The following is a 20,359-nucleotide window of genomic DNA, read 5'->3' as shown; positions in this document are numbered from 1 at the left end:
ATATATATATATATATATATATATATATATTAGTGATGCCAAAATGACTAATCGCATCTAAAATAAACTGTATGTACTATGTGTGTGTGTGTGTGTGTGTGTGTGTGTATATATATTCAAACTTTTATTTTAGATATGATTAATCATGATTAGTCGAGTGGACAGCTGTAATGATTCAACACTCGACATGGGATCCATTTTGCAAGCTTTATTAAAAGTAATCGTCGTCGTACAGGCAGGGGTCAGCATCAGCAAACACAGCAATGTAGAGCAGGCAGAAACGTGGTCAGAGACAGGCAGAGGGTCAGGGCAACAAGCAAGGTTCACAGTCCAGAGAGCAGGCACAGGGTCGATGGGCAGGCAGCAAAGGGTCAGGAAACGTTAGGCAAACAAAGACAGTAACAGGTAATCTAACAGGGTAATAATGCTCAGAAATGACAGCCGGGGCAAGATCAAGAGTTCGCGGTGAAGTGGTGTGTGTGACAGTCCTTTATAGTCCTGGTTATGAGCTGCAGCTGGGTGTGGTGATTAGTGTGGTGTGCTAGGGTGGATGTGGCAACAGGTGATTGGTGTGACGTGAACATGTGACAGACAGGGAGGATTGTGGGAAGTGTAGTCCGGGAACTGACAGGAGCAGGCGATGATCGTGACAACAGCATTAATATATAGTAGTCAACATTTGAAATGTATCAAAACCTTTCATCAAAGTTGTCCTAAAACCTTCTTCTTAGGACAACAGTTCTTAGGACAACTTTGATGAACTTTTTTGATCCACTTCAAATGTCGACTACTCATTCTCTCTTAAGTCATGTGATGCGACCAATATGAAGGGGGAAAAAACATACAACAGGACTGTATGCAAAAGTCAACTTAAAATATCAGATATTTTGACCTTTTTATGAAAAAGGCAAGGTTAGTTTAGGGTTTAAAATGTCAAATTGTACACCAAAAAATAACAATCATGATAGTTATAAAATGATAATTCAGTATACATGTAATACATAAACTACAAATAAAAAATATATAAAAATTTGTATATTAAAAGGTTACACCACAAAACATGTTTATGATTTTTATCATTAAATAAAATGTTTAAACATTTTTTCAAAAAATATAAAACCAACATGAATACAAAGGTTACATTTCTAAGAACTTTCAAATGCATTTTTAACTAGATTTTTTAAAATCTTCATCTTGTATTTTGTTTTGTTTTGTTTTGAGGTTGTGATACTATACTATTGCCTAAGGCAAGAGGCCACACACACTGCAGAAACCTACTCCTTCAAATGTCTGTAATCTGATACATCACAACAACAACAACAGAATATGAAATATCTTATTTTTGACAGGTAGACAGAAAAGGCCGAGCCTGTATCGGTTACATCTTCACAGCGGTTTGACGTCAGATATATGGGTTCATCCATCCGAAGAAACTTGCTGTTGACTGGAGATAACAGCTGATTTAACCAGACTGCCAGCCGTGCACTTTTGCAGAGCACATAGAGAAAAACAAAACAAAAACTGTTTGTCTTGCGGCTTTGCCCTGCTGAACCGTGAACGGGACAGAGGTGCGCTTTTGCAGGCAGTTGGGGACACGTCGCTACTCTGGCAACAAACTCCGGTGGTGTGTATTTTTAGTGAACTCCCCTATAAGATTTCAAAGCCCCTCCACTTCCTCAAGATAATAAGCACACTTTGAAGAATAAACCAAACACCACATAGAAAATGAGACCTTTACTGTAATTATACACATGCAGTCTGTGAATATTTCATTAGATACAAAACGTCTAGCTGTTCATGATATGTAAAGTGCTGAAAATGAGATCATGTCCTTTGTGTTTGGATATGAAGACAAACCAGAGATGGCTTGCAAGCACATGAAAGCAGACGTGGTAGGTTTGCCTTGGTAACTAGACTAATTTTTCCTTGGGTTAGGACATCCTCTTGATTTTGTGGTGAGCTAGAGTCAATGTCCAGTGGTATGACAGAGCATATTTATATCTTGCTCTTTTTATATCGCACTCTTTTAAAGGAATAGTTACTATATGACTTTATTTCATCTGTGGAACACAAAAGGAGATATTTATCAGAATGTCAAAGCTACTCTAAACAAAAGCAGATACTAACCATAGCCTGTCAGATACTATACTAATACTAATATTGACATAAAAGATATTTCAATATTTTCTGGGATTTTGTCACTATATTTTGCTGAGTGTGTTTCTGTGCTAATACCCTGAATTTAGACTTGGACCTGGCAACCCTGAACTATGGGTGATTCATAGCATCAAATAGAGTCTGCTTTAATTTCGCAATTTTTTTTAACTGTTAATGTCACCATAAAATCAAATTTGAACATTTTTTGGCTTTTAGTATGAATGTGTGACAAAATTGCATTACAGTCTCTCACTTCTGCCAATGTAACAGACGTAAGATAGTAAGAGCTGTGCATGTAAAACTTACTCCCCTGATCTCAAGAGGCACTCTAGAGACTGACACTAGTGATTGCAGTCTTTAGCTTCCTTGCTAGAGAGCCCGCCTCCCATGTAGCAGAACCAGGTTTGAATCCCTCTTAGAGCAGGCAATTCGAACTGGAGGGGTTACATTGGTGCCGTGACCTGGATGGGAGTGAGGTTTAGGAGGGTGAGTGTAACAGAAGTAGGCCAGTAAGAGCTGTGCCTGTAAACCTCACTCCCCTGATCTCAAGAGGCAATCTAGAGACTACAGTCTTCTTGTTAGAGCGCCCGACTCCCATGCCAGTGGACCAGCATTTGAGCGTTCAAGTCTTGCTTGGAGCAGGCGGTTCGAACTGGAGGGGTTACACTGGTGCCGTGACCTGGATAGGAGTCAGGTTTCGGGGGGTAAGTGTAACAGAAATAGGCCAGTAAGAGCTGTGCCTGTAAACCTTACTCCCCTAATCTCAAGAGGCGTTCTACAGACTGGAGCTAGTGATTGTGGTCTTTAGCCTCTAGGTGCTCTAGAGACTACAGTCTTCTTGTTAGAGCGCCCGATTCCCATGCCAGTGGACCAGTGTTCGAGTCTCGCTTAGAGCAGGCGGTTCGAACAGGAGGGGTTACATTGGTGCCGTGACCCGGATGGGTCAGTAAGAGCTGTGCCTGTAAACCTTACTCCCCTGATCTCAAGAGGCGTTCTCCAGACTGTAGCTAGTGATTGTGGTCTTTAGCCTCCTTGCTAGAGAGCCCGCCTCCCATGTAGTGGACCCGGGTTCGTATCTCACTTAGAGCAGGGGTTCGAACAGGAGGGGTTGCTCCAATATGGATCAATGATTTTGATGACATCACTCCAGCTTCTCATCAGATTTTCTGTCCAATCAAATGCTCTCTAGAATCTAAAGTGCCCCACCCCCCAACATAGACGCAGATGCTACGGCTGAAATCAGTCACCTGTTCACACATTTACTATTTTCTAAATGGTGAATGGCACATAGTGCACATAGGGAAAGATACAGACAGTGTAAATATGCTTTCCACGAATTAAGTCTGGTTTTACGCTAGTGTCATGCAAACCGCCGCAGTGCACACAGTCTGCTCCAGTCCAGAGACATGATAGCACAGAGCAGATCATATGCGCGAGTCAGTGCAGACCACAAAATGTATTGGACCCATTTGAATTCTGCACAGAATTCTGTATTTTAAAGCGATATGGAGGAGAAACGGCTATAGTTTAGGAGGAAACTGTGGCTTTATGGAGCTCAACGACTCGGGCCGAGCTGTGATATAAACTAAATGCTATTGGCTGTTTTACAAAAGGGTAGGAGCAATTTGATATGCCCCGCCCTATCTTCCTGTTTCAGTGGAAATTGTCAAGACATTGAATAATGCTGCACGTTTCAAGGCACTTCAGTGGCCCTTTAATGCGTTATTGTCGCTTTAACTTTGATAGATCTGAATTCAACACAAGAGACTTTTTCTTCACACACAGCATAAGTTGCACGTTTTTCCACCCCCTTTTGATTGACAGGATATAATTTGCCCTGATCATCGGCTGTTTATAAACAATTGGCCGATGGCCGATAGTGAAAAAAACTACTTTTTTTTATTGGCTGATACATCTGTGCATCCCTGGTTAAAACAGCAATTCTGATTTTATTGAAGATGATATCACACACCCCTACTGTCAAGCTCTAAAAAGCACAATAAAAATAATAGAGCATTGTGTGAAGAACAGACTGCAGTTTAAGTCTCTATTCCCTGGGAAATCTTAAAGCACCAACTTTAACTACGCGAAAGCTTGGATAAGAATGAAAAGAAAATTAAACAGATTTGGAACAACATGAGGATGAGTAAATGAAAACCAAATTGTAATTCTCAGGTGAACTACTGCTTTAAAAACAGACATGGAGCTGAATGATGGGCAGGTGTGGATGTATCTCTGCAGTTACCTGAATGTTTCAGTGCTTCCATAAAGTCCTTCCTTCTCTCTCATTCTTTGTGTATACATATCATTAATACTGTAATAAACTTGCAGTCAAATATCCACTTCTACAGTGAGGCAGGCAATTCAGTCTGCATTATGGGGAATGGTGGCAGTTCTAGGCAGTGCCGGGTGTGTTTTTAGGACAGTGTTTTGCTAACGGTGGCCTAAGAGAGCGGATGTGTCAGCTCTTGTCATGTGGGTGTTAGACGAACTCCCTCTGGAGACAGAAGCGCTAATGCTCGCGTACACTGCATTCCAGCAGCCAGACACCGAACATAGTTGTGCATCAGACCACACCTCTACAGTCACTCTTATTTACATGAATGTGAGAACAGGCTCTGCAGAGACACCACACTGGACGGCAACTGAAAAATATGAGGCTGCAAACACCTTACCTCATTTACTAGGTTGTCTTATGCAACTACTTGATTAAGATTTAGTCTCACTACTTTACAAAGTTATCAAATCATGTGATCTACATACCAAAAGAGAGCCAAACAGATTTTAAGTTGTGTCTCTTCCTTTTGAATATGTGAAAGAACGCACATTATGCAACGAAAAATCATTCAAACTATGTTATGCTGCGTGTGTGTAACAAGACCTCATTACGTTGCATGTTTAATTCAATAGGTGCCATCTAGTTTATCTTGGAAATAAAATAAGATACTTTCGAATTTTGTGTAAAAGGTCAATGACAATGAGCATGTACGATAATTAAAAGGAAAAGTTTTAAAAATCTAATTTAAAATGCATGTGCCAAGATACTCTTTGTACTTTTTGTATTCTTGACACTGCAAACTGAAGACACACACACTCGGAGCAGTGGGCAGCCATTTTGCTGTGGCTCCCGGGAGTGATTGGGGGTTCAGTGCTCAATGGCACCTCAATCATTTCCTGCCGGTATTGAGATTCAAACCCACGGATTACCAGTCTGACTCTTTAACCATTAGGACACAACTGCCCTGATAATATCATTAATAATATAATAATATCATTATTTGATATTGTTATCAAAACTGTTTCACTGCTTATTATTATTTTTTATTTTTTTTACATTTACTTAATAGTGTTGTCACAATACTGGAATTTCCAACTTCGATGCAATACCATGGAAATATCAATATTCAATACCATTTTCGATACCACTGGGAAAACTGACATTTATAATGCCATACAGATAACAGTCAGTAGTAAAATAACAAATAAACAAATTACAAATGCTAGCACAAATAAATACAATAGAATAAAGAGACAAATGAAATAAGCATGGCTTTAAGTTTTAAGTTTTTCAGGTGGGTCTAACAGCATTATTCAGGTAAGAAATACTACAGAAATTAATCAAATGTAAAATAACACTGGATAGTTTTCATTGTAAAAATTAAATACAGATTAATTCTTGCAATTAAAGTTATTCAGTCAAAGGCAGTGAGTGATATTCTCTTTGTCTTCTGTTCTTTGATTAACATGACAGAAAGCAGGTTTATTAAGCTGCTGTCACTTTAAGGGCTTATGCATGATCCAATATACTGTTACACAACGTTTGCTCTCAACAATTTATGCTCCAAAACTGACTGTATTTACCTGAATACTCACCAAGACTGGCAATTTGACATTATTTTTTATGTATTTGTCTGTTTAAGGGCAATAAGCCACAAAAAAGTAAATTTGGTTCTCACAAGCTGTTTAATCTGACATAGCTCAAGATGTTCAGCTGAATTATTTAATTACAGAAAAGCTTGTGTTAAAGCATCATAAACATGCAACCACTTTGCCACAATAGAATCTACTGCATCCACTCAAACCAACTATAATATGTGGCCATTTTAGCATGTCTGCTTGAAAGGCTAAATTAAATTGTGTCAATAACTATAACTGACGACTGGCATGTCAGACTTCATGGATGGGGAAAAATGGCTATTAGATCCATCTGCTGAGGCATTCCTCTTGGGCAGTGAAAGGTAGCACATACGGTCCCCTCCGTTTGCTCTTTCAGCTGAATCTGCATTGTGCTGACTTACATACCATGACTTCACCATCTGACAGAATGGAAAGGGCCACTGCGGGCAGACGGCAGTAACCCACAGAACACCAGTAAAATGTGCACACATGCACGCACACATCGCCCTCCATGCACATGCAACAGGGAAAAGAAAAAACATTACTGGAAATAATTGTGGCAGTGGACTTATTAAAATACTATTAAGTCTGCCCTTAATGTGTTGATGGGAATTCCAGTGATGTTAAATATATCCCACAATAATACTTCCTAGTCGAAAGCAAGAGCCTCAGACGGCATCCATTTTTATGCACATTATATATATATATATTATCAAACTGAATTGAATAATCCCCATGTATTATTCATATTATTAATTAAAAATTTGTAAATATGAGTAAAAAAAAATGAGTAAAAAAATAAAAAATAGAGCATAATAAAAATCTTAATGGAACAAGGGAATGGACCATTTAGTTAATGTGATTAAAATTTTTCATTTTTTTAAATTTATGAATCACATAAAACTGAAATAAGTGGGTATATATGTGTAACTGGTCCTACTCTCACCCGCTCCGAGCGTGACTCGAACCGGTGTCTTCGGCATGGGAGTCAGGCGCGCTAACAAGGACGCTAAAGACCATAGTCTCAAACATCAGTCACTAGTGCGCCTCTTGAGGCGAGGGGAGTCAGGTTTTCATACACAGCTCTTACTAGCTTGCCTCCATTACATACTGTATGCACACACACACACACACACACACGCACCTCAAATAACAGCTTAACACAAAAAAATAGAGGTAATCAGTTACATCAAATTTTTTAACTTAAAGGTGCAGTAAGGGATTTCTGAGAAACGTTTCTCTTTAGAGTGGATCGGACCAAGCACCACAACACGCCAATCAGCAATCAGCAGTAGGGCGCGTCCACTCATGATAGGGGAGGGGAGCGAGCCAATCAGAAGTAGGGGGTGTGTCCACTCATGATGGGGGAGGAGAGAGAGCGAGCCAATCAGCATATATATTTATACTTTTGTGTACTGTATGTTCATTTTTTGTTCTTCCTTGTCATTTGTTTGTCATCTTCACTTTATTTTTGGCAAAGCTCTATTTTGCTTTGTTCATGCATTTTGGGGGCGGAGAAATGAGGGTGTGTTTGTTTGAGCTGATTTCAAATATTAACAGTGTTCAACAATGATTCTCAGAAATTGCTTACTGCACCTGTAATTAACTCCAAGCCTCTGTATCAAGGTCCCGCCCACATTCCAGCAGACTCAGTCGCAAGCATAGCTGTCAATCATGATGTTACACACAAATTATGTTTTACACTCTGTCTTATTGGCAAAAGAAACACTTGAAGATACATCTGCTTGAAAATAACTACCTAAAATGACAGTAAGCATCTTTGGGAAAAAATTATTTGAAGTGTAATTGGATTTTTAAGTTTGGCTTGCATCCCATTTGATCATATGGAGAGGGTGGGGTTTATGATCTATACTGCAGCCAGCCACCAGGGGGCGATCGAAATGAAATGAAAGAAAATCAAATTTCTATTAATCACGTATGAGACACTGATTTAGTTTTCACATTTGGAGCCAATTCAATGAATTTAATATCATAAAAGTCTTATATGTTTTTATAGGGGACAGAGTTCAATAAGACACAGTCCAACAGCGAATAGCAAATGGCTGCTAGAAAAACAGATCCCAGGCATGAAGCGTGCAGCCGGCTGTTGTTGCTGTGGAGAGCTTCCAGCTATCAGACCAAACAAAAGGAAGCTGATGTCAGTGAGGAAACAGAGGGAAAGCTGGGAGCTAAATGTAATTGTTAATTACCACCCTATACAAAGAAAACCAGGAAGGAACCCCCATCTGATAAGCAGACATTGCGCCTGTTAACTGCATGGCAATCTCAGAAAACAATGTTTCCCAGCATCCCTCACGGGCTTAACCTCGCCCCAGCGCGGCAAACACACTCCCAGTGTCACATACTCGCAGTTAAGACATAGCTTCACGAATGACTGCCAAAACAAAAGGAAGCAGTCTTGGACAGAAGTACAAACAGTGAGTTATCTAAGTGGCCTCGGTGAACGTCTCATGAGAAAGTCATTAATTCACACAGAAGTGAGAGTGCGAGACAAAGCAGCTGCGGGCCGTCTTAGAGGTTGTCTGACCCTTTCCAAAAGGAAATTTGTCTTAGGACACTCATGTAAGTTTGGCAAAGCACTCTGGAGAATAACCATTTGCACAGATGATTATACAAATAGTTTTATAAGCCTCATTCTTTCACGGTGTGGTATGAGAAATAATATGTTAGTGAATATGACGCATGTACCATTAAAGTAATGATAATTTGGACAAAAATTTGATTAAAATAATATTAAATGTGGAAAAAAAAAACCTAATGGTATTTATTAAAACATTTCTTTCAAAAACATTGTTTTCCTTTTTAATTTTAGGTTAAAAATGTATAGAAGCTTTTTTTCGCCAATTAATAAAAAATAAAAAATGTATAATTGCAACTTTTTATCTCACAATTCTGACTTTATTTTCAGAATTGCATCATATAAACTCGCACTTGCAAGTTATAAAGTCAGAATTGCGAGATATAAAGTCAGAATTGCGAGATAAAAAGTTGCAATTATACATTTTTTATTTTTTTTAATTATAACTAGCAATTATGACTATTTTTCACAATTCTGACTTTATATAACACAATTCTGACTTTATATCTCGCAATTCAGACTTTATATTTCGCAATTCTGACTTTATATCACTCAATTCTGACTTTATATCTTACAATTCTGACTTTATATCTCACAATTCTGACTTTATATCTTACAATTCTGACTTTATATCTCGCAATTTGGACTTTATATCTCGCAATTCTGACTTTATATATCACACAATTCTGACTTTATATCTCGCAATTTGGACTTCATATCTCACAATTCTGACTTTATATCTCACAATTCGGACTTTATATCACGCAATTTTGACTATTTTTCACAATTGTGAGTTTATATCTCGCAATTCTGACATTATAACTCGCAATTAAACTTACATTTCTGCAAATCTCCAAAATCATACCTACAGTATACATTCACTGCAGTTTCCAGCTGAAATAAACACTAGTGGCAGTAAAACACCAACCAACTTTTATTACTTTTCACACAAGTTATGATTTCAGGGACAGATTCAAAACACTTTTACCATAGTGCAATATGAAAACTAATACATTTTCACATTTGTATCACATAACCAGCTCCATTTTCCGATGTAGTAAACTTGCTCAGTAGCTCACCTGGAACAACATTGCACAATGTGGAGCTCTTGGTTATGAGTTCAACACAAATCACGATAAAATAGCTTAAAACTTGTAGAACAACTATAATGGCATGTTTACTTCAGCAAATGCACTTTTATCTCTTGCTTGCTTTTGTTAACTCTATCAGTTAGGTTTAGAAACATGGTTAGTGTATCCATCTGTTTTGGATAAAACTGAACTCGCATTTAGCGCCACTCACTGGACATTTCACTTTGAATGAGTCGCAAAACCTACAAGAAGCAACGTAATATTTTGAGAAATGTCGCCTCAGGCACGTTTTTCCAGTGAGGCATCACTTGATTCTGACACCTAATAAATGCTCTGATCAACTGCATGTCCCCAGTCAGGATAAACATTGACTCACAAAATGCTCTAAACATTAGCATCCTGTGATGGGCTCTGAGGATCAACTTGCATTACAGCAAGGCAGAAATAGTGAGGCAGAAGAATTGATATGTGAGTGGACAGGCTCAGAATAGACTGCTCTCATGTTCCAGGAGAAAAGAAAAACACATGGCCATGCAGATCAACCAGTACCTGTTACAGCCACCTGAAGCCCACCGTGGCCTCCTCACTGAGCCCCTGAGACCAGTAGATGTCAGAATACCTTTGATGCCGTCCCAATCATTGAGATCAACAGAAGTGAATGTTTTTACACATTCTTGTAAATGAGGGATCCAATTTAACAGTCCGATGCCGTAGGGGTTCCCAAATGTTTTTGTCAGCCGAACCCCATAAACGTTAAAATATTTACTTGAAGTACCCATGAGATTTTAAGTTAATATTTCAATAATTTAACAATACATTTGCATATTCACGGTTCTCTGGTGTTAGGATTTTATATCTCGCAATTCGGACTTTATATTTCGCAATTCTGACTTTATATCACTCAATTCTGACTTTATATCTCGCAATTTGGACTTTATATTTCTCAATTCTGACTTTATATCTCGCGATTTGGACTTTATATTTCGCAATTCTGACTTTATATCTCGCGATTTGGACTTTATATTTCGCAATTCTGACTTTATATCTCGCGATTTGGACTTTATATTTCGCAATTCTGACTTTATATATCGCGATTTGGACTTTATATTTCGCAATTCTGACTTTATATATCGCGATTTGGACTTTATATTTCGCAATTCTGACTTTATATCTCGCGATTTGGACTTTATATCACACAATTCTGACTTTATATCTCGCAATTTGGACTTTATATTTCGCAATTCTGACTTTATATCACTCAATTCTGACTTTATATCACTCAATTCTGACTTTATATCACACAATTTGGACTTTATATCTCACAATTCTGACTTTATATCACTCAATTCTGACTTTATATCACACAATTTGGACTTTATATCTCGCAATTCAGACTTTATAACTGCAATTCAGACTTTATATCTCGCAATTCTGACTTTATATCTCGCAATTTGGACTTTATATTTCACAATTCAGACTTTATAACTGCAATTCAGACTTTATATCTCGCAATTCAGACTTTGTATCACACAATTCTGACTTTATAACTCGCAATTCTGACTTTATATCTCGCAATTCTGACTTTATATCACTCAATTCTGACTTTATATCACTCAATTCTGACTTTATATCACACAATTCGGACTTTATAACTCGCAATTCTGACTTTATATGTCGCAATTCTGACTTTATAACTCGCAATTCTGACTTTATATCTCGCAATTCTGACTTTATAACTCGCAATTCTGACTTTATATCACTCAATTCTGACTTTATAACTCGCAATTCTGACTTTATATCACTCAATTCTGACTTTATAACTCGCAATTCTGACTTTATATCTCGCAATTCTGACTTTATAACTTGCAATTCTGACTTTATATCTCGCAATTCTGACTTTATAACTCGCAATTCTGACTTTATATCTCGCAATTCTGACTTTATATCACGCAATTCTGACTTTATATCTCGCAATTCTGACTTTATAACTCGCAATTCTGACTTTATATCTCGCAATTCTGACTTTATAACTCGCAATTCTGACTTTATATCACTCAATTCTGACTTTATATCACACAATTCGGACTTTATAACTCTCAATTCTGACTTTATATCTCGCAATTCTGACTTTATATCACTCAATTCTGACTTTATATCTCACAATTCTGACTTTATATCTCGCAATTTGGACTTTATATCACTCAATTCTGACTTTATATCTCGCAATTCTGACTTTATAACTCGCAGTTCTGACTTTATATCACACAATTCTGACTTTATAACTCGCAATTCTGACTTTATAACTCGCAATTCTGACTTTATATCTCACAATTCTGACTTTATATCACCCAATTCTGACTTTATATCTCACAATTCTGACTTTATAACTCGCAATTCTGACTTTATAACTCGCAATTCTGACTTTATAACTTGCAGTTCTGACTTTATATCACACAATTCGGACTTTTTTAATTTGCAATTGCATTTTTATTTCAGAATTGTGACATAAAATGTTGCAATTATCTTTTTTTATTTTTTATTTAGTGGCGGAAACGAGCTGCCGTATATCCGATAGTGTCAGTAAAGTTAAATCAATAATATTTCTGAATATTAATCTAACCAGCAATACAAAAGCAACAGTTGCATGAAATCCAAACTCCATCAGGTGACAGTAGCGGAGAAAAAAACCTTGGGAGTAATTATTTAGCTCATTTCAGATTTTGTTCAGATTTATTCAATGAAAAGCATAACCATCATGTTCACAATGACCATTTTGTTTTTTAGGTTCCTCTAAGGGTCATGCTCTCCTGAGAGCCACTGCAAACATATGTATCTGCTTATTAGCGCGACTTCATTATATTTTGGAATAGAGTCTTGCACATATTCACCCACCTGGAAGACCTTCCCAAAACTGCTGAACAGGAAACATGGACTCATGGAAAGGTGCTTTTACAGGGGAAAAGGAAAGTTCACAGGTCTAATCTAAAACACGGCTCCAGCCTGACGTCTGCGCTACATGTTGCCAAGGAGACCCTAAATATTGTGTTGAGTGCGATGTATTAAAACATTTTATTGTGCTAGTTGATTGTGAGCTCATAGAGAAACACTGCTTTTATTTTAGTAGGATGGCTTATATAGTGTAACCGTTTACAATCTCCCTGAGCACCAAACTTGTGTTTAAATCAAGCTTTGGTGAAAACCACTAATTACAAACTGAGACAGAGCTACCAGTAGATGCACATTCAATCCAACTCTGAGCGGCAACAGAACACCTTCAGTGACTTGTGAAACACCAAAAACCAAATACATCGACAACAGTTTTAATGTTACTAGGTGGATACTAAGGTGTTCTGATAATGCAGGATTTCCTCCTAGCATTTTGAGCGCTGTTGAGTGGATTCTTAAACACCTCTGATTGGCCATTGTGTTCACGTGCTCAACAGATATGTCTGTGATTGGCTACAATGGTCAACGCTTCAAAAACATGTTATAAATAGACATCAGTGATGCTCTTCACTGAGCACTCACACAGATATACACGGGAGTGTTTGAAAGCAGATGTCTCTCAGCGTATCCCGAATATATTCACCTGCTTACAAACGTGTGTATCTGTCTAAGCGCTCAGTAAAGACTGTCAATTATGTTTTGGAATTCACCCTTTGCCGGGAGGTTGATTGGCAGCCGATCTGACCAATCATGATGCTGAATCTGCCATTTTGTCCGACAAACAAACCAGACAGGAGAGTTAATAAATTAACGTTGGTGGACATGAACTTAAAAACTGGTGTGTATTGATGTCTTTCTGCTTGGGCTTAGGATGAAATGCATTAAAACTTAGTCCGACACACAAGAACATTTTAAGAAAAAAAAAATCTGTCAATTATTATTTTTTTTAAAATAAAACATATGAACAATGTCTTGAGGTGTGGTAACCGCAGAGGCGGCCTTTGCAATTCGGAGGCCAGTTTCAAAGAAACATTAAAAGTTTACATGACAACGGTGCAAAAATCTGAAACGTTTTTTCTATGTATAGATGACAACGCTGTCAAAACGATTGCCATTTACACGGATCCGCGAAAACGACTAAAAACGCTGTATTATGCTGCCACGCCAGTAGTTGGCGATGTCACTTTGTGAACAAGTAATATGCATGTGCATGCTGTCACCGTTTTCACAGATACGCGTTTTTGCTGTTTACACGGAGATGATAACATTATCGTTTTCACAAACTTGCACTTTGAAACCTGTTTTCAAAAGTTTGCATTTTCAGACCCCCAAAATGCCATTGTCATTTAAATGAAATGAAAGTTTAAATGAAAGTTCTTCATTTTTAGTTGAAAATGGTGTTGTGTAAACCGTCCCTGTGTCGTCAAGTCAATCATTAGAACGATTCATTCAAAACCGCAGATTCATTCAGTAACTAAACTGAAGCTGTGTTGCTCGGTGACATGCTCTACGGTTTGGAACTATTTTCATTGGTAAAACTGAGGAAAAACAGACAATACTGTGTCTAAAATGTAAGTCACCTAATAGCCTATTAACTTATTGTTTATTGATGTATAAAATAAATATCACATTTGCAAATGTGCTGATATTCGGGAAAACAGCACTTTTGTTCATGTGATATTGCAAATATTAAAAACAAAATGAATTAAAGAAATTGTGACAGAAATATATTACTGTTGTACTGTACAGTAAAATTTAGCTGTGTCTCAATATAATAATATTAACTAATAATTAACTAATAATAGTAATAATAAATTATTATTAAACTTAATTTTTAAGGAACAATCTTTTTTTTATGAATTAAATTATTTAGACATGCTTTTTGATTATTATATTTAATTAAACCATTAAAATGGAATCCAGAAATTGATTACTGATATCAGCTGAAGAATTTGGTAAAAATAAAAGGAATTTGAGAAAAATAAAGTATTTTATAGGGCCCTAAAAATGTTAATTTTTGTTAAACTTTTAATAAATTGTTCTTTAATTGTATAAGTTTCATGATTTCACTTATTTATTTACATGCTTTTTGATTACTAAAATTTTACTTAACCATTAAATTGGAGTCCAAAAAAGTTAAAAACGCAAAATTTGGGAAAAAATAAAATGGATTTAATAGGACCCTACAAACAAACTAAAGTGTAATACTTAGTTTTTGGGGTTTGCTCAAATCACTAATGCTAGATAATGTAACAGTAACAGAAAATGGTTGAAAATGCTAAACTAGGTTCACAACTGCACCACCAAATAAGGGGGCATTTGTTGGCCGGTTTTTAAACAGGTCAGAGTATAAAAACAAATTTATAAGTATAGCAGATTCCCAACATCAAGATTTACATACAAACTGATTGGTTTCATGTCTTGCCAAAAAAGCGTTCTTTCCACACTATTTTTGTGCTTATATCAACATGGCAAAGCTCCTCAGTAAAAATTCCTTATTTAACAGTAACACATGGACTAACTTCTGACAAATGAGGGTGTTGGAGTACATAGTGTTCAGGACACACAACTGGCAGAGTGAGCTTGTCAGAGTCTGATCTAGACGATATCTTCAGAGAGATGCAACACTATAGTGGCCAACTGCACTGACCGTTATTGAGGAAATTCCAGACAACCAGACAGAGAGGTGGTTTAAATAAAATCTGATGAATGGTCTTACCTTCTGTTGAATGCTATATGGCCTGTAAAATAGGAATAGGAAAGGTGATTTCAATGCGTTTGTAATAGGGCTGTATTTAATTATATAATTTATACGCTACGCTGATTAATGTTGTGGGCACGCAAAAACATGAACGTTACAGCTTGAATTACTCCGATAGAATAACTCTTTTATGACATGTTTAATTGCACTTTTTATTTTTTCACTTTTGATGATTAGATACCGAAGGGGGTAAAAAATCACAGCTCTTTAATTAGATAGTGTGAATCATCTTATGTGGTTATTGCTCATCCACAGAAGAAGATGACACTTTTTTTTTTTTTTTTTGGCTGTCTAGTGAATCAAAAATCTCACAGGGATAGTAAAAGAACAACGTTTATCAGAGTTAAACTGCATGAACGCTTTACTTGAAGTCTAAATCATTGTAACTACAGTGCCACAGTTAAAATACATCATAATACTATTTATGGTTATATCTTTAAACAGTATGTCAAATTATAAATGTCAAAACTCAAAACCAAATGTTCTTCGATGGTTCTTTGTTACTGAGACGACTACAAGGGTTACAACGTCAATATTTTGCTTGATTATCATCTCTAAAAAGCAAACTTCAGGTTGAGCGTAAACAATGCTCTGTCTAAAGTCCAAAAGGTGGAAATGTGTAGAATATCCAAAGGGTGAGTTTTCAGTTTTCCAGTATTCACTGTCTGGATTATATTTCTAAAAGTCTCATTGAGATCTGGACAAAGAAAACTGTGAAAATCAAGTGCCGTAAAATCTACTAAACTTCACACAAGTTCAAGTGCAGGTTACTGAACAAGCCACTGATTCCTTGAAGAAACATTAAAGGGGGTATTATCTTTCTCACACTGAGAACAACCAATCATTCATCTCTCTACCTCCTTCTTCACTCTCTCTTCCTCTCTTTGAGATGGAGCAAACAGTGTTACACATCACGTGTTCATTCTCGTGTTACACATCACGTTTGAGCTTCAGCAAGAACCAATGAGGTTCATTCTCGTGTTACGCGTCACGTTTGAGCTTCAGCAAGAACCAATGAGGTTCTTTCTCGTGTTACGCGTCACATTTGAGCTTCCACAAGAACCAATGAGGTTCATTCTCGTGTTACGCGTCACATTTGAGCTTCAGCAAGAACCAATGAGGTTCGTTCTCGTGTTACACATCACGTTTGAGCTTCAGCAAGAACCAATGAGGTTCATTCTCGTGTTACGCGTCACATTTGAGCTTCCACAAGAACCAATGAGGTTCATTCTCGTGTTACGCGTCACATTTGAGCTTCAGCAAGAACCAATGAGGTTCATTCTCGTGTTACGCGTCACGTTTGAGCTTCAGCAAGAACCAATGAGGTTCATTCTCGTGTTACGCGTCACATTTGAGCTTCCACAAGAACCAATGAGGTTCATTCTCGTGTTACGCGTCACATTTGAGCTTCAGCAAGAACCAATGAGGTTCGTTCTCGTGTTACACATCACGTTTGAGCTTCAGCAAGAACCAATGAGGTTCATTCTCGTGTTACGCGTCACATTTGAGCTTCCACAAGAACCAATGAGGTTCATTCTCGTGTTACGCGTCACATTTGAGCTTCAGCAAGAACCAATGAGGTTCATTCTCGTGTTACGCATCACGTTTGAGCTTCAGCAAGAACCAATGAGGTTCATTCTCGTGTTACGCATCACGTTTGAGCTTCAGCAAGAACCAATGAGGTTCATTCTCGTGTTACGCATCACGTTTGAGCTTCAGCAAGAACCAATGAGGTTCATTCTCGTGTTACGCGTCACGTTTGAGCTTCAGCAAGAACCAATGAGGTTCATTCTCGTGTTACGCGTCACATTTGAGCTTCCACAAGAACCAATGAGGTTCATTCTCGTGTTACGCGTCACATTTGAGCTTCCACAAGAACCAATGAGGTTCATTCTCGTGTTACGTGTCACATTTGAGCTTCCACAAGAACCAATGAGGTTCATTCTCGTGTTACGCATCACATTTGAGCTTCAGCAAGAACCAATGAGGTTCATTCTCGTGTTACGCATCACGTTTGAGCTTCAGCAAGAACCAATGAGGTTCATTCTCCTGTCACGCATCACATTTGAGCTTCCGCAAGAACCAATGAGGTTCATTCTTGAGTTACGCATCACATTTGAGCTTCCGCAAGAACCAATGAGGTTCATTCTTGTGTTACACATCACATTTTAGCTTCCGCAGGAACCAATGAGGTTCATTCTCGTGTTACGCATCACATTTGAGCTTCCGCAGGAACCAATGAGGTTCATTCTCGTGTTAAGGCGTCACATTCGAGCTTCCGCAAGAACCAATGAGGTTCATTCTCGTGTTACGCATCACATTTGAGCTTCAACAAGAACCAATGAGGTTCATTCTCGTGTTACGCGTCACATTTGAGCTTCCGCAAGAACCAATGAGGTTCATTCTCGTGTTACGCATCACATTTGAGCTTCAACAAGAACCAATGAGGTTCATTCTCGTGTTACGCGTCACATTTGAGCTTCCGCAAGAACCAATGAGGTTCATTCTCGTGTTACGCATCACATTTGAGCTTCAACAAGAACCAATGAGGTTCATTCTCGTGTTACGCATCACATTTGAGCTTCCGCAAGAACCAATGAGGTTCATTCTCCTGTCACGCATCACATTTGAGCTTCCGCAAGAACCAATGAGGTTCATTCTTGAGTTACGCATCACATTTGAGCTTCCGCAAGAACCAATGAGGTTCATTCTTGTGTTACACATCACATTTGAGCTTCCGCAGGAACCAATGAGGTTCATTCTCGTGTTACGCATCACATTTGAGCTTCCGTAAGAACCAATGAGGTTCATTCTTGTGTTACGCATCACGTTTGAGCTTCAGCAAGAACCAATGAGGTTCATTCTCCTGTTATGCATCACATTTGAGCTTCCGCAAGAACCAATGAGGTTCATTCTCCTGTTACGCATCACATTTGAGCTTCCGCAAGAACCAATGAGGTTCATTCTCCTGTTACGCATCACATTTGAGCTTCCGCAAGAACCAATGAGGTTCATTCTCATGTTACGCATCACATTTGAGCTTCAACAAGAACCAATGCGGTTCATTCTTGTGTTACGCATCACGTTTGAGCTTCAGCAAGAACCAATGAGGTTCATTCTCGTGTTACGCATCACATTTGAGCTTCCGCAGGAACCAATGAGGTTCATTCTCCTGTTACGCATCACATTTGAGCTTCCGCAAGAACCAATGAGGTTCATTCTCCTGTTACGCATCACATTTGAGCTTTGAGCCTCATTGGTTCTCCGCAAGAACCAATGAGGTTCATTCTCGTGTTACACATCACGTTTGAGCTTCAGCAAGAACCAATGAGGTTCATTCTCGTGTTACGCGTCACATTTGAGCTTCAGCAAGAACCAATGAGGTTCATTCTTGTGTTACACATCACGTTTGAGCTTCCGCAAGAACCAATGAGGTTCATTCTCGTGTTACACATCACGTTTGAGCTTCAGCAAGAACCAATGAGGTTCATTCCTGTGTTACGCATCACATTTGAGCTTCAGCAAGAACCAATGAGATTCATTCACTTTTGGATACCTTAGTCACACTTGTCTGATTGTCTTTGCATTATTAGAGTAGCAATGGCATCTGCAAACAAATGATGCTAGAGCTAGAGATCCTTTCCATTCTTCACTCTTTATTTTTGCAATTAAAACCAACAAGCCCCAGTTTTAGTGGAAATTTTAGTGGATGTCTTAAGTAACTATTGACATATTCCACATCTGAAAAAAAAAAGTATTTTGTAATTGTTTAGAAAATATTATTTTATAATTTGTTTACAAATTTGAAGATATTAACACATTTTTAAGTGTGCAAATACCTTTGGTGTTACTGTACTTCATCTCTCTCTCTCTCTCTCTGTGTTGAGCTCATGCCTCTGGTGTTTCTGTGTCCAATAATTGAAATACACACTTAAAAATAAAGGTGTTTTTGCAAGAGGAACCATTTTGGGTTCCTCAAAGAACCTTTCAGTAAGCAGTTTTTAAAAGAACCACATTTTTTCTTAGTGTGAAGAACATATATAAAGATTATTTAAAGAACACCATAAAGAGCATTTCATCATAGATGCCAATAAAGAACCTCTATTTTTAAGTACTAGAAGCATAACTACACCCTTAATAACAGTTTGATTATTAAATAACAATGAAAAGAATGTCATATAAAAACAGGTCAGACAGACTTCTGCTCTACTGTATATGAAAATGCCCTACTAAACAATTTTACTAAAGCTTACTGAAATAAAATAAACTAAAAATATATGTCAGCTTAGAGAGCTAATAAGTCGTTTCAGAAAGAATAACTGAGTTGACAGCTAAGCTAGTTTGCTTCGTCAAGTAAACTAATCAATAAATAAACCAGACTTAGCCTACTGACTCCGATGTTGTGGCGGCACTGTTTCATAATATTTGTAGACTAAAAATGTTTTACAACAACAGGCTAAATCGCTTTCTACAGGTGAAGTTGAACCGAAACAACCTGTCATTAGAAGTCAATGGGTAGATATGATTCTATTCAGCGGAAGAAACTAAGTTACAGTAGCGATTCAACAACCAATACTCTTCACACAACACAGGTTATAAATACTACAAATAAGTATTTAAAGTAAGAAATAGGCACCTACTTTTCATAATAAGTCCGTGTGGGATTGAAGGCACAGGTACGGCAATTCCGTGTGACTGACTGTCCGTCAGAAGCGAAAGGCAGCTGAAGCGCGCGCGCGCGTGTTGATCTGTGACTCTAGCTGAAGGCATGTGTGTCTAAGATCCGCAATCAGACCTTCTCTTACACAAGACACAAAATAAACTGGCAATAATCCACAGCTGGAGACTCACTGACGTTTGGGGACATGCGAAGTAGGTTTTCCCTGTTGGCTGTGTGTATTTTAGAGG

At 37.8% G+C, this 20,359-nt stretch overlaps 1 protein-coding gene across 33 annotated transcripts in view; it reads right to left on the bottom strand.

Moving 5' to 3' along the window:
- mical2a (microtubule associated monooxygenase, calponin and LIM domain containing 2a) overlaps positions 1-20,359 on the bottom strand; it is an 89,901-nt gene extending 69,542 nt beyond the window's left edge. For 6 of the 33 annotated variants that reach the window (XR_010896386.1, XM_067400124.1, XM_067400135.1 and 3 more), the window contains exon 1: positions 20,092-20,353. The gene's annotated coding sequence lies outside the window, so the exon portion shown is untranslated. Of the gene's footprint in view, positions 1-15,409; positions 15,432-19,290; positions 19,356-20,091 lie in introns of those variants that run through there. The other 27 variants (XM_067400140.1, XM_067400130.1, XM_067400131.1 and 24 more) reach the window with 19 other exon arrangements.

The sequence above is a fragment of the Chanodichthys erythropterus genome, chromosome 11, assembly GCF_024489055.1.
Source record: "Chanodichthys erythropterus isolate Z2021 chromosome 11, ASM2448905v1, whole genome shotgun sequence".
NCBI classification, from domain to species: Eukaryota; Metazoa; Chordata; class Actinopteri; order Cypriniformes; family Xenocyprididae; genus Chanodichthys; species Chanodichthys erythropterus.
Note: the sequence above shows the minus strand (reverse complement) of the source record. Positions and strands in the feature narration are given on the sequence as shown.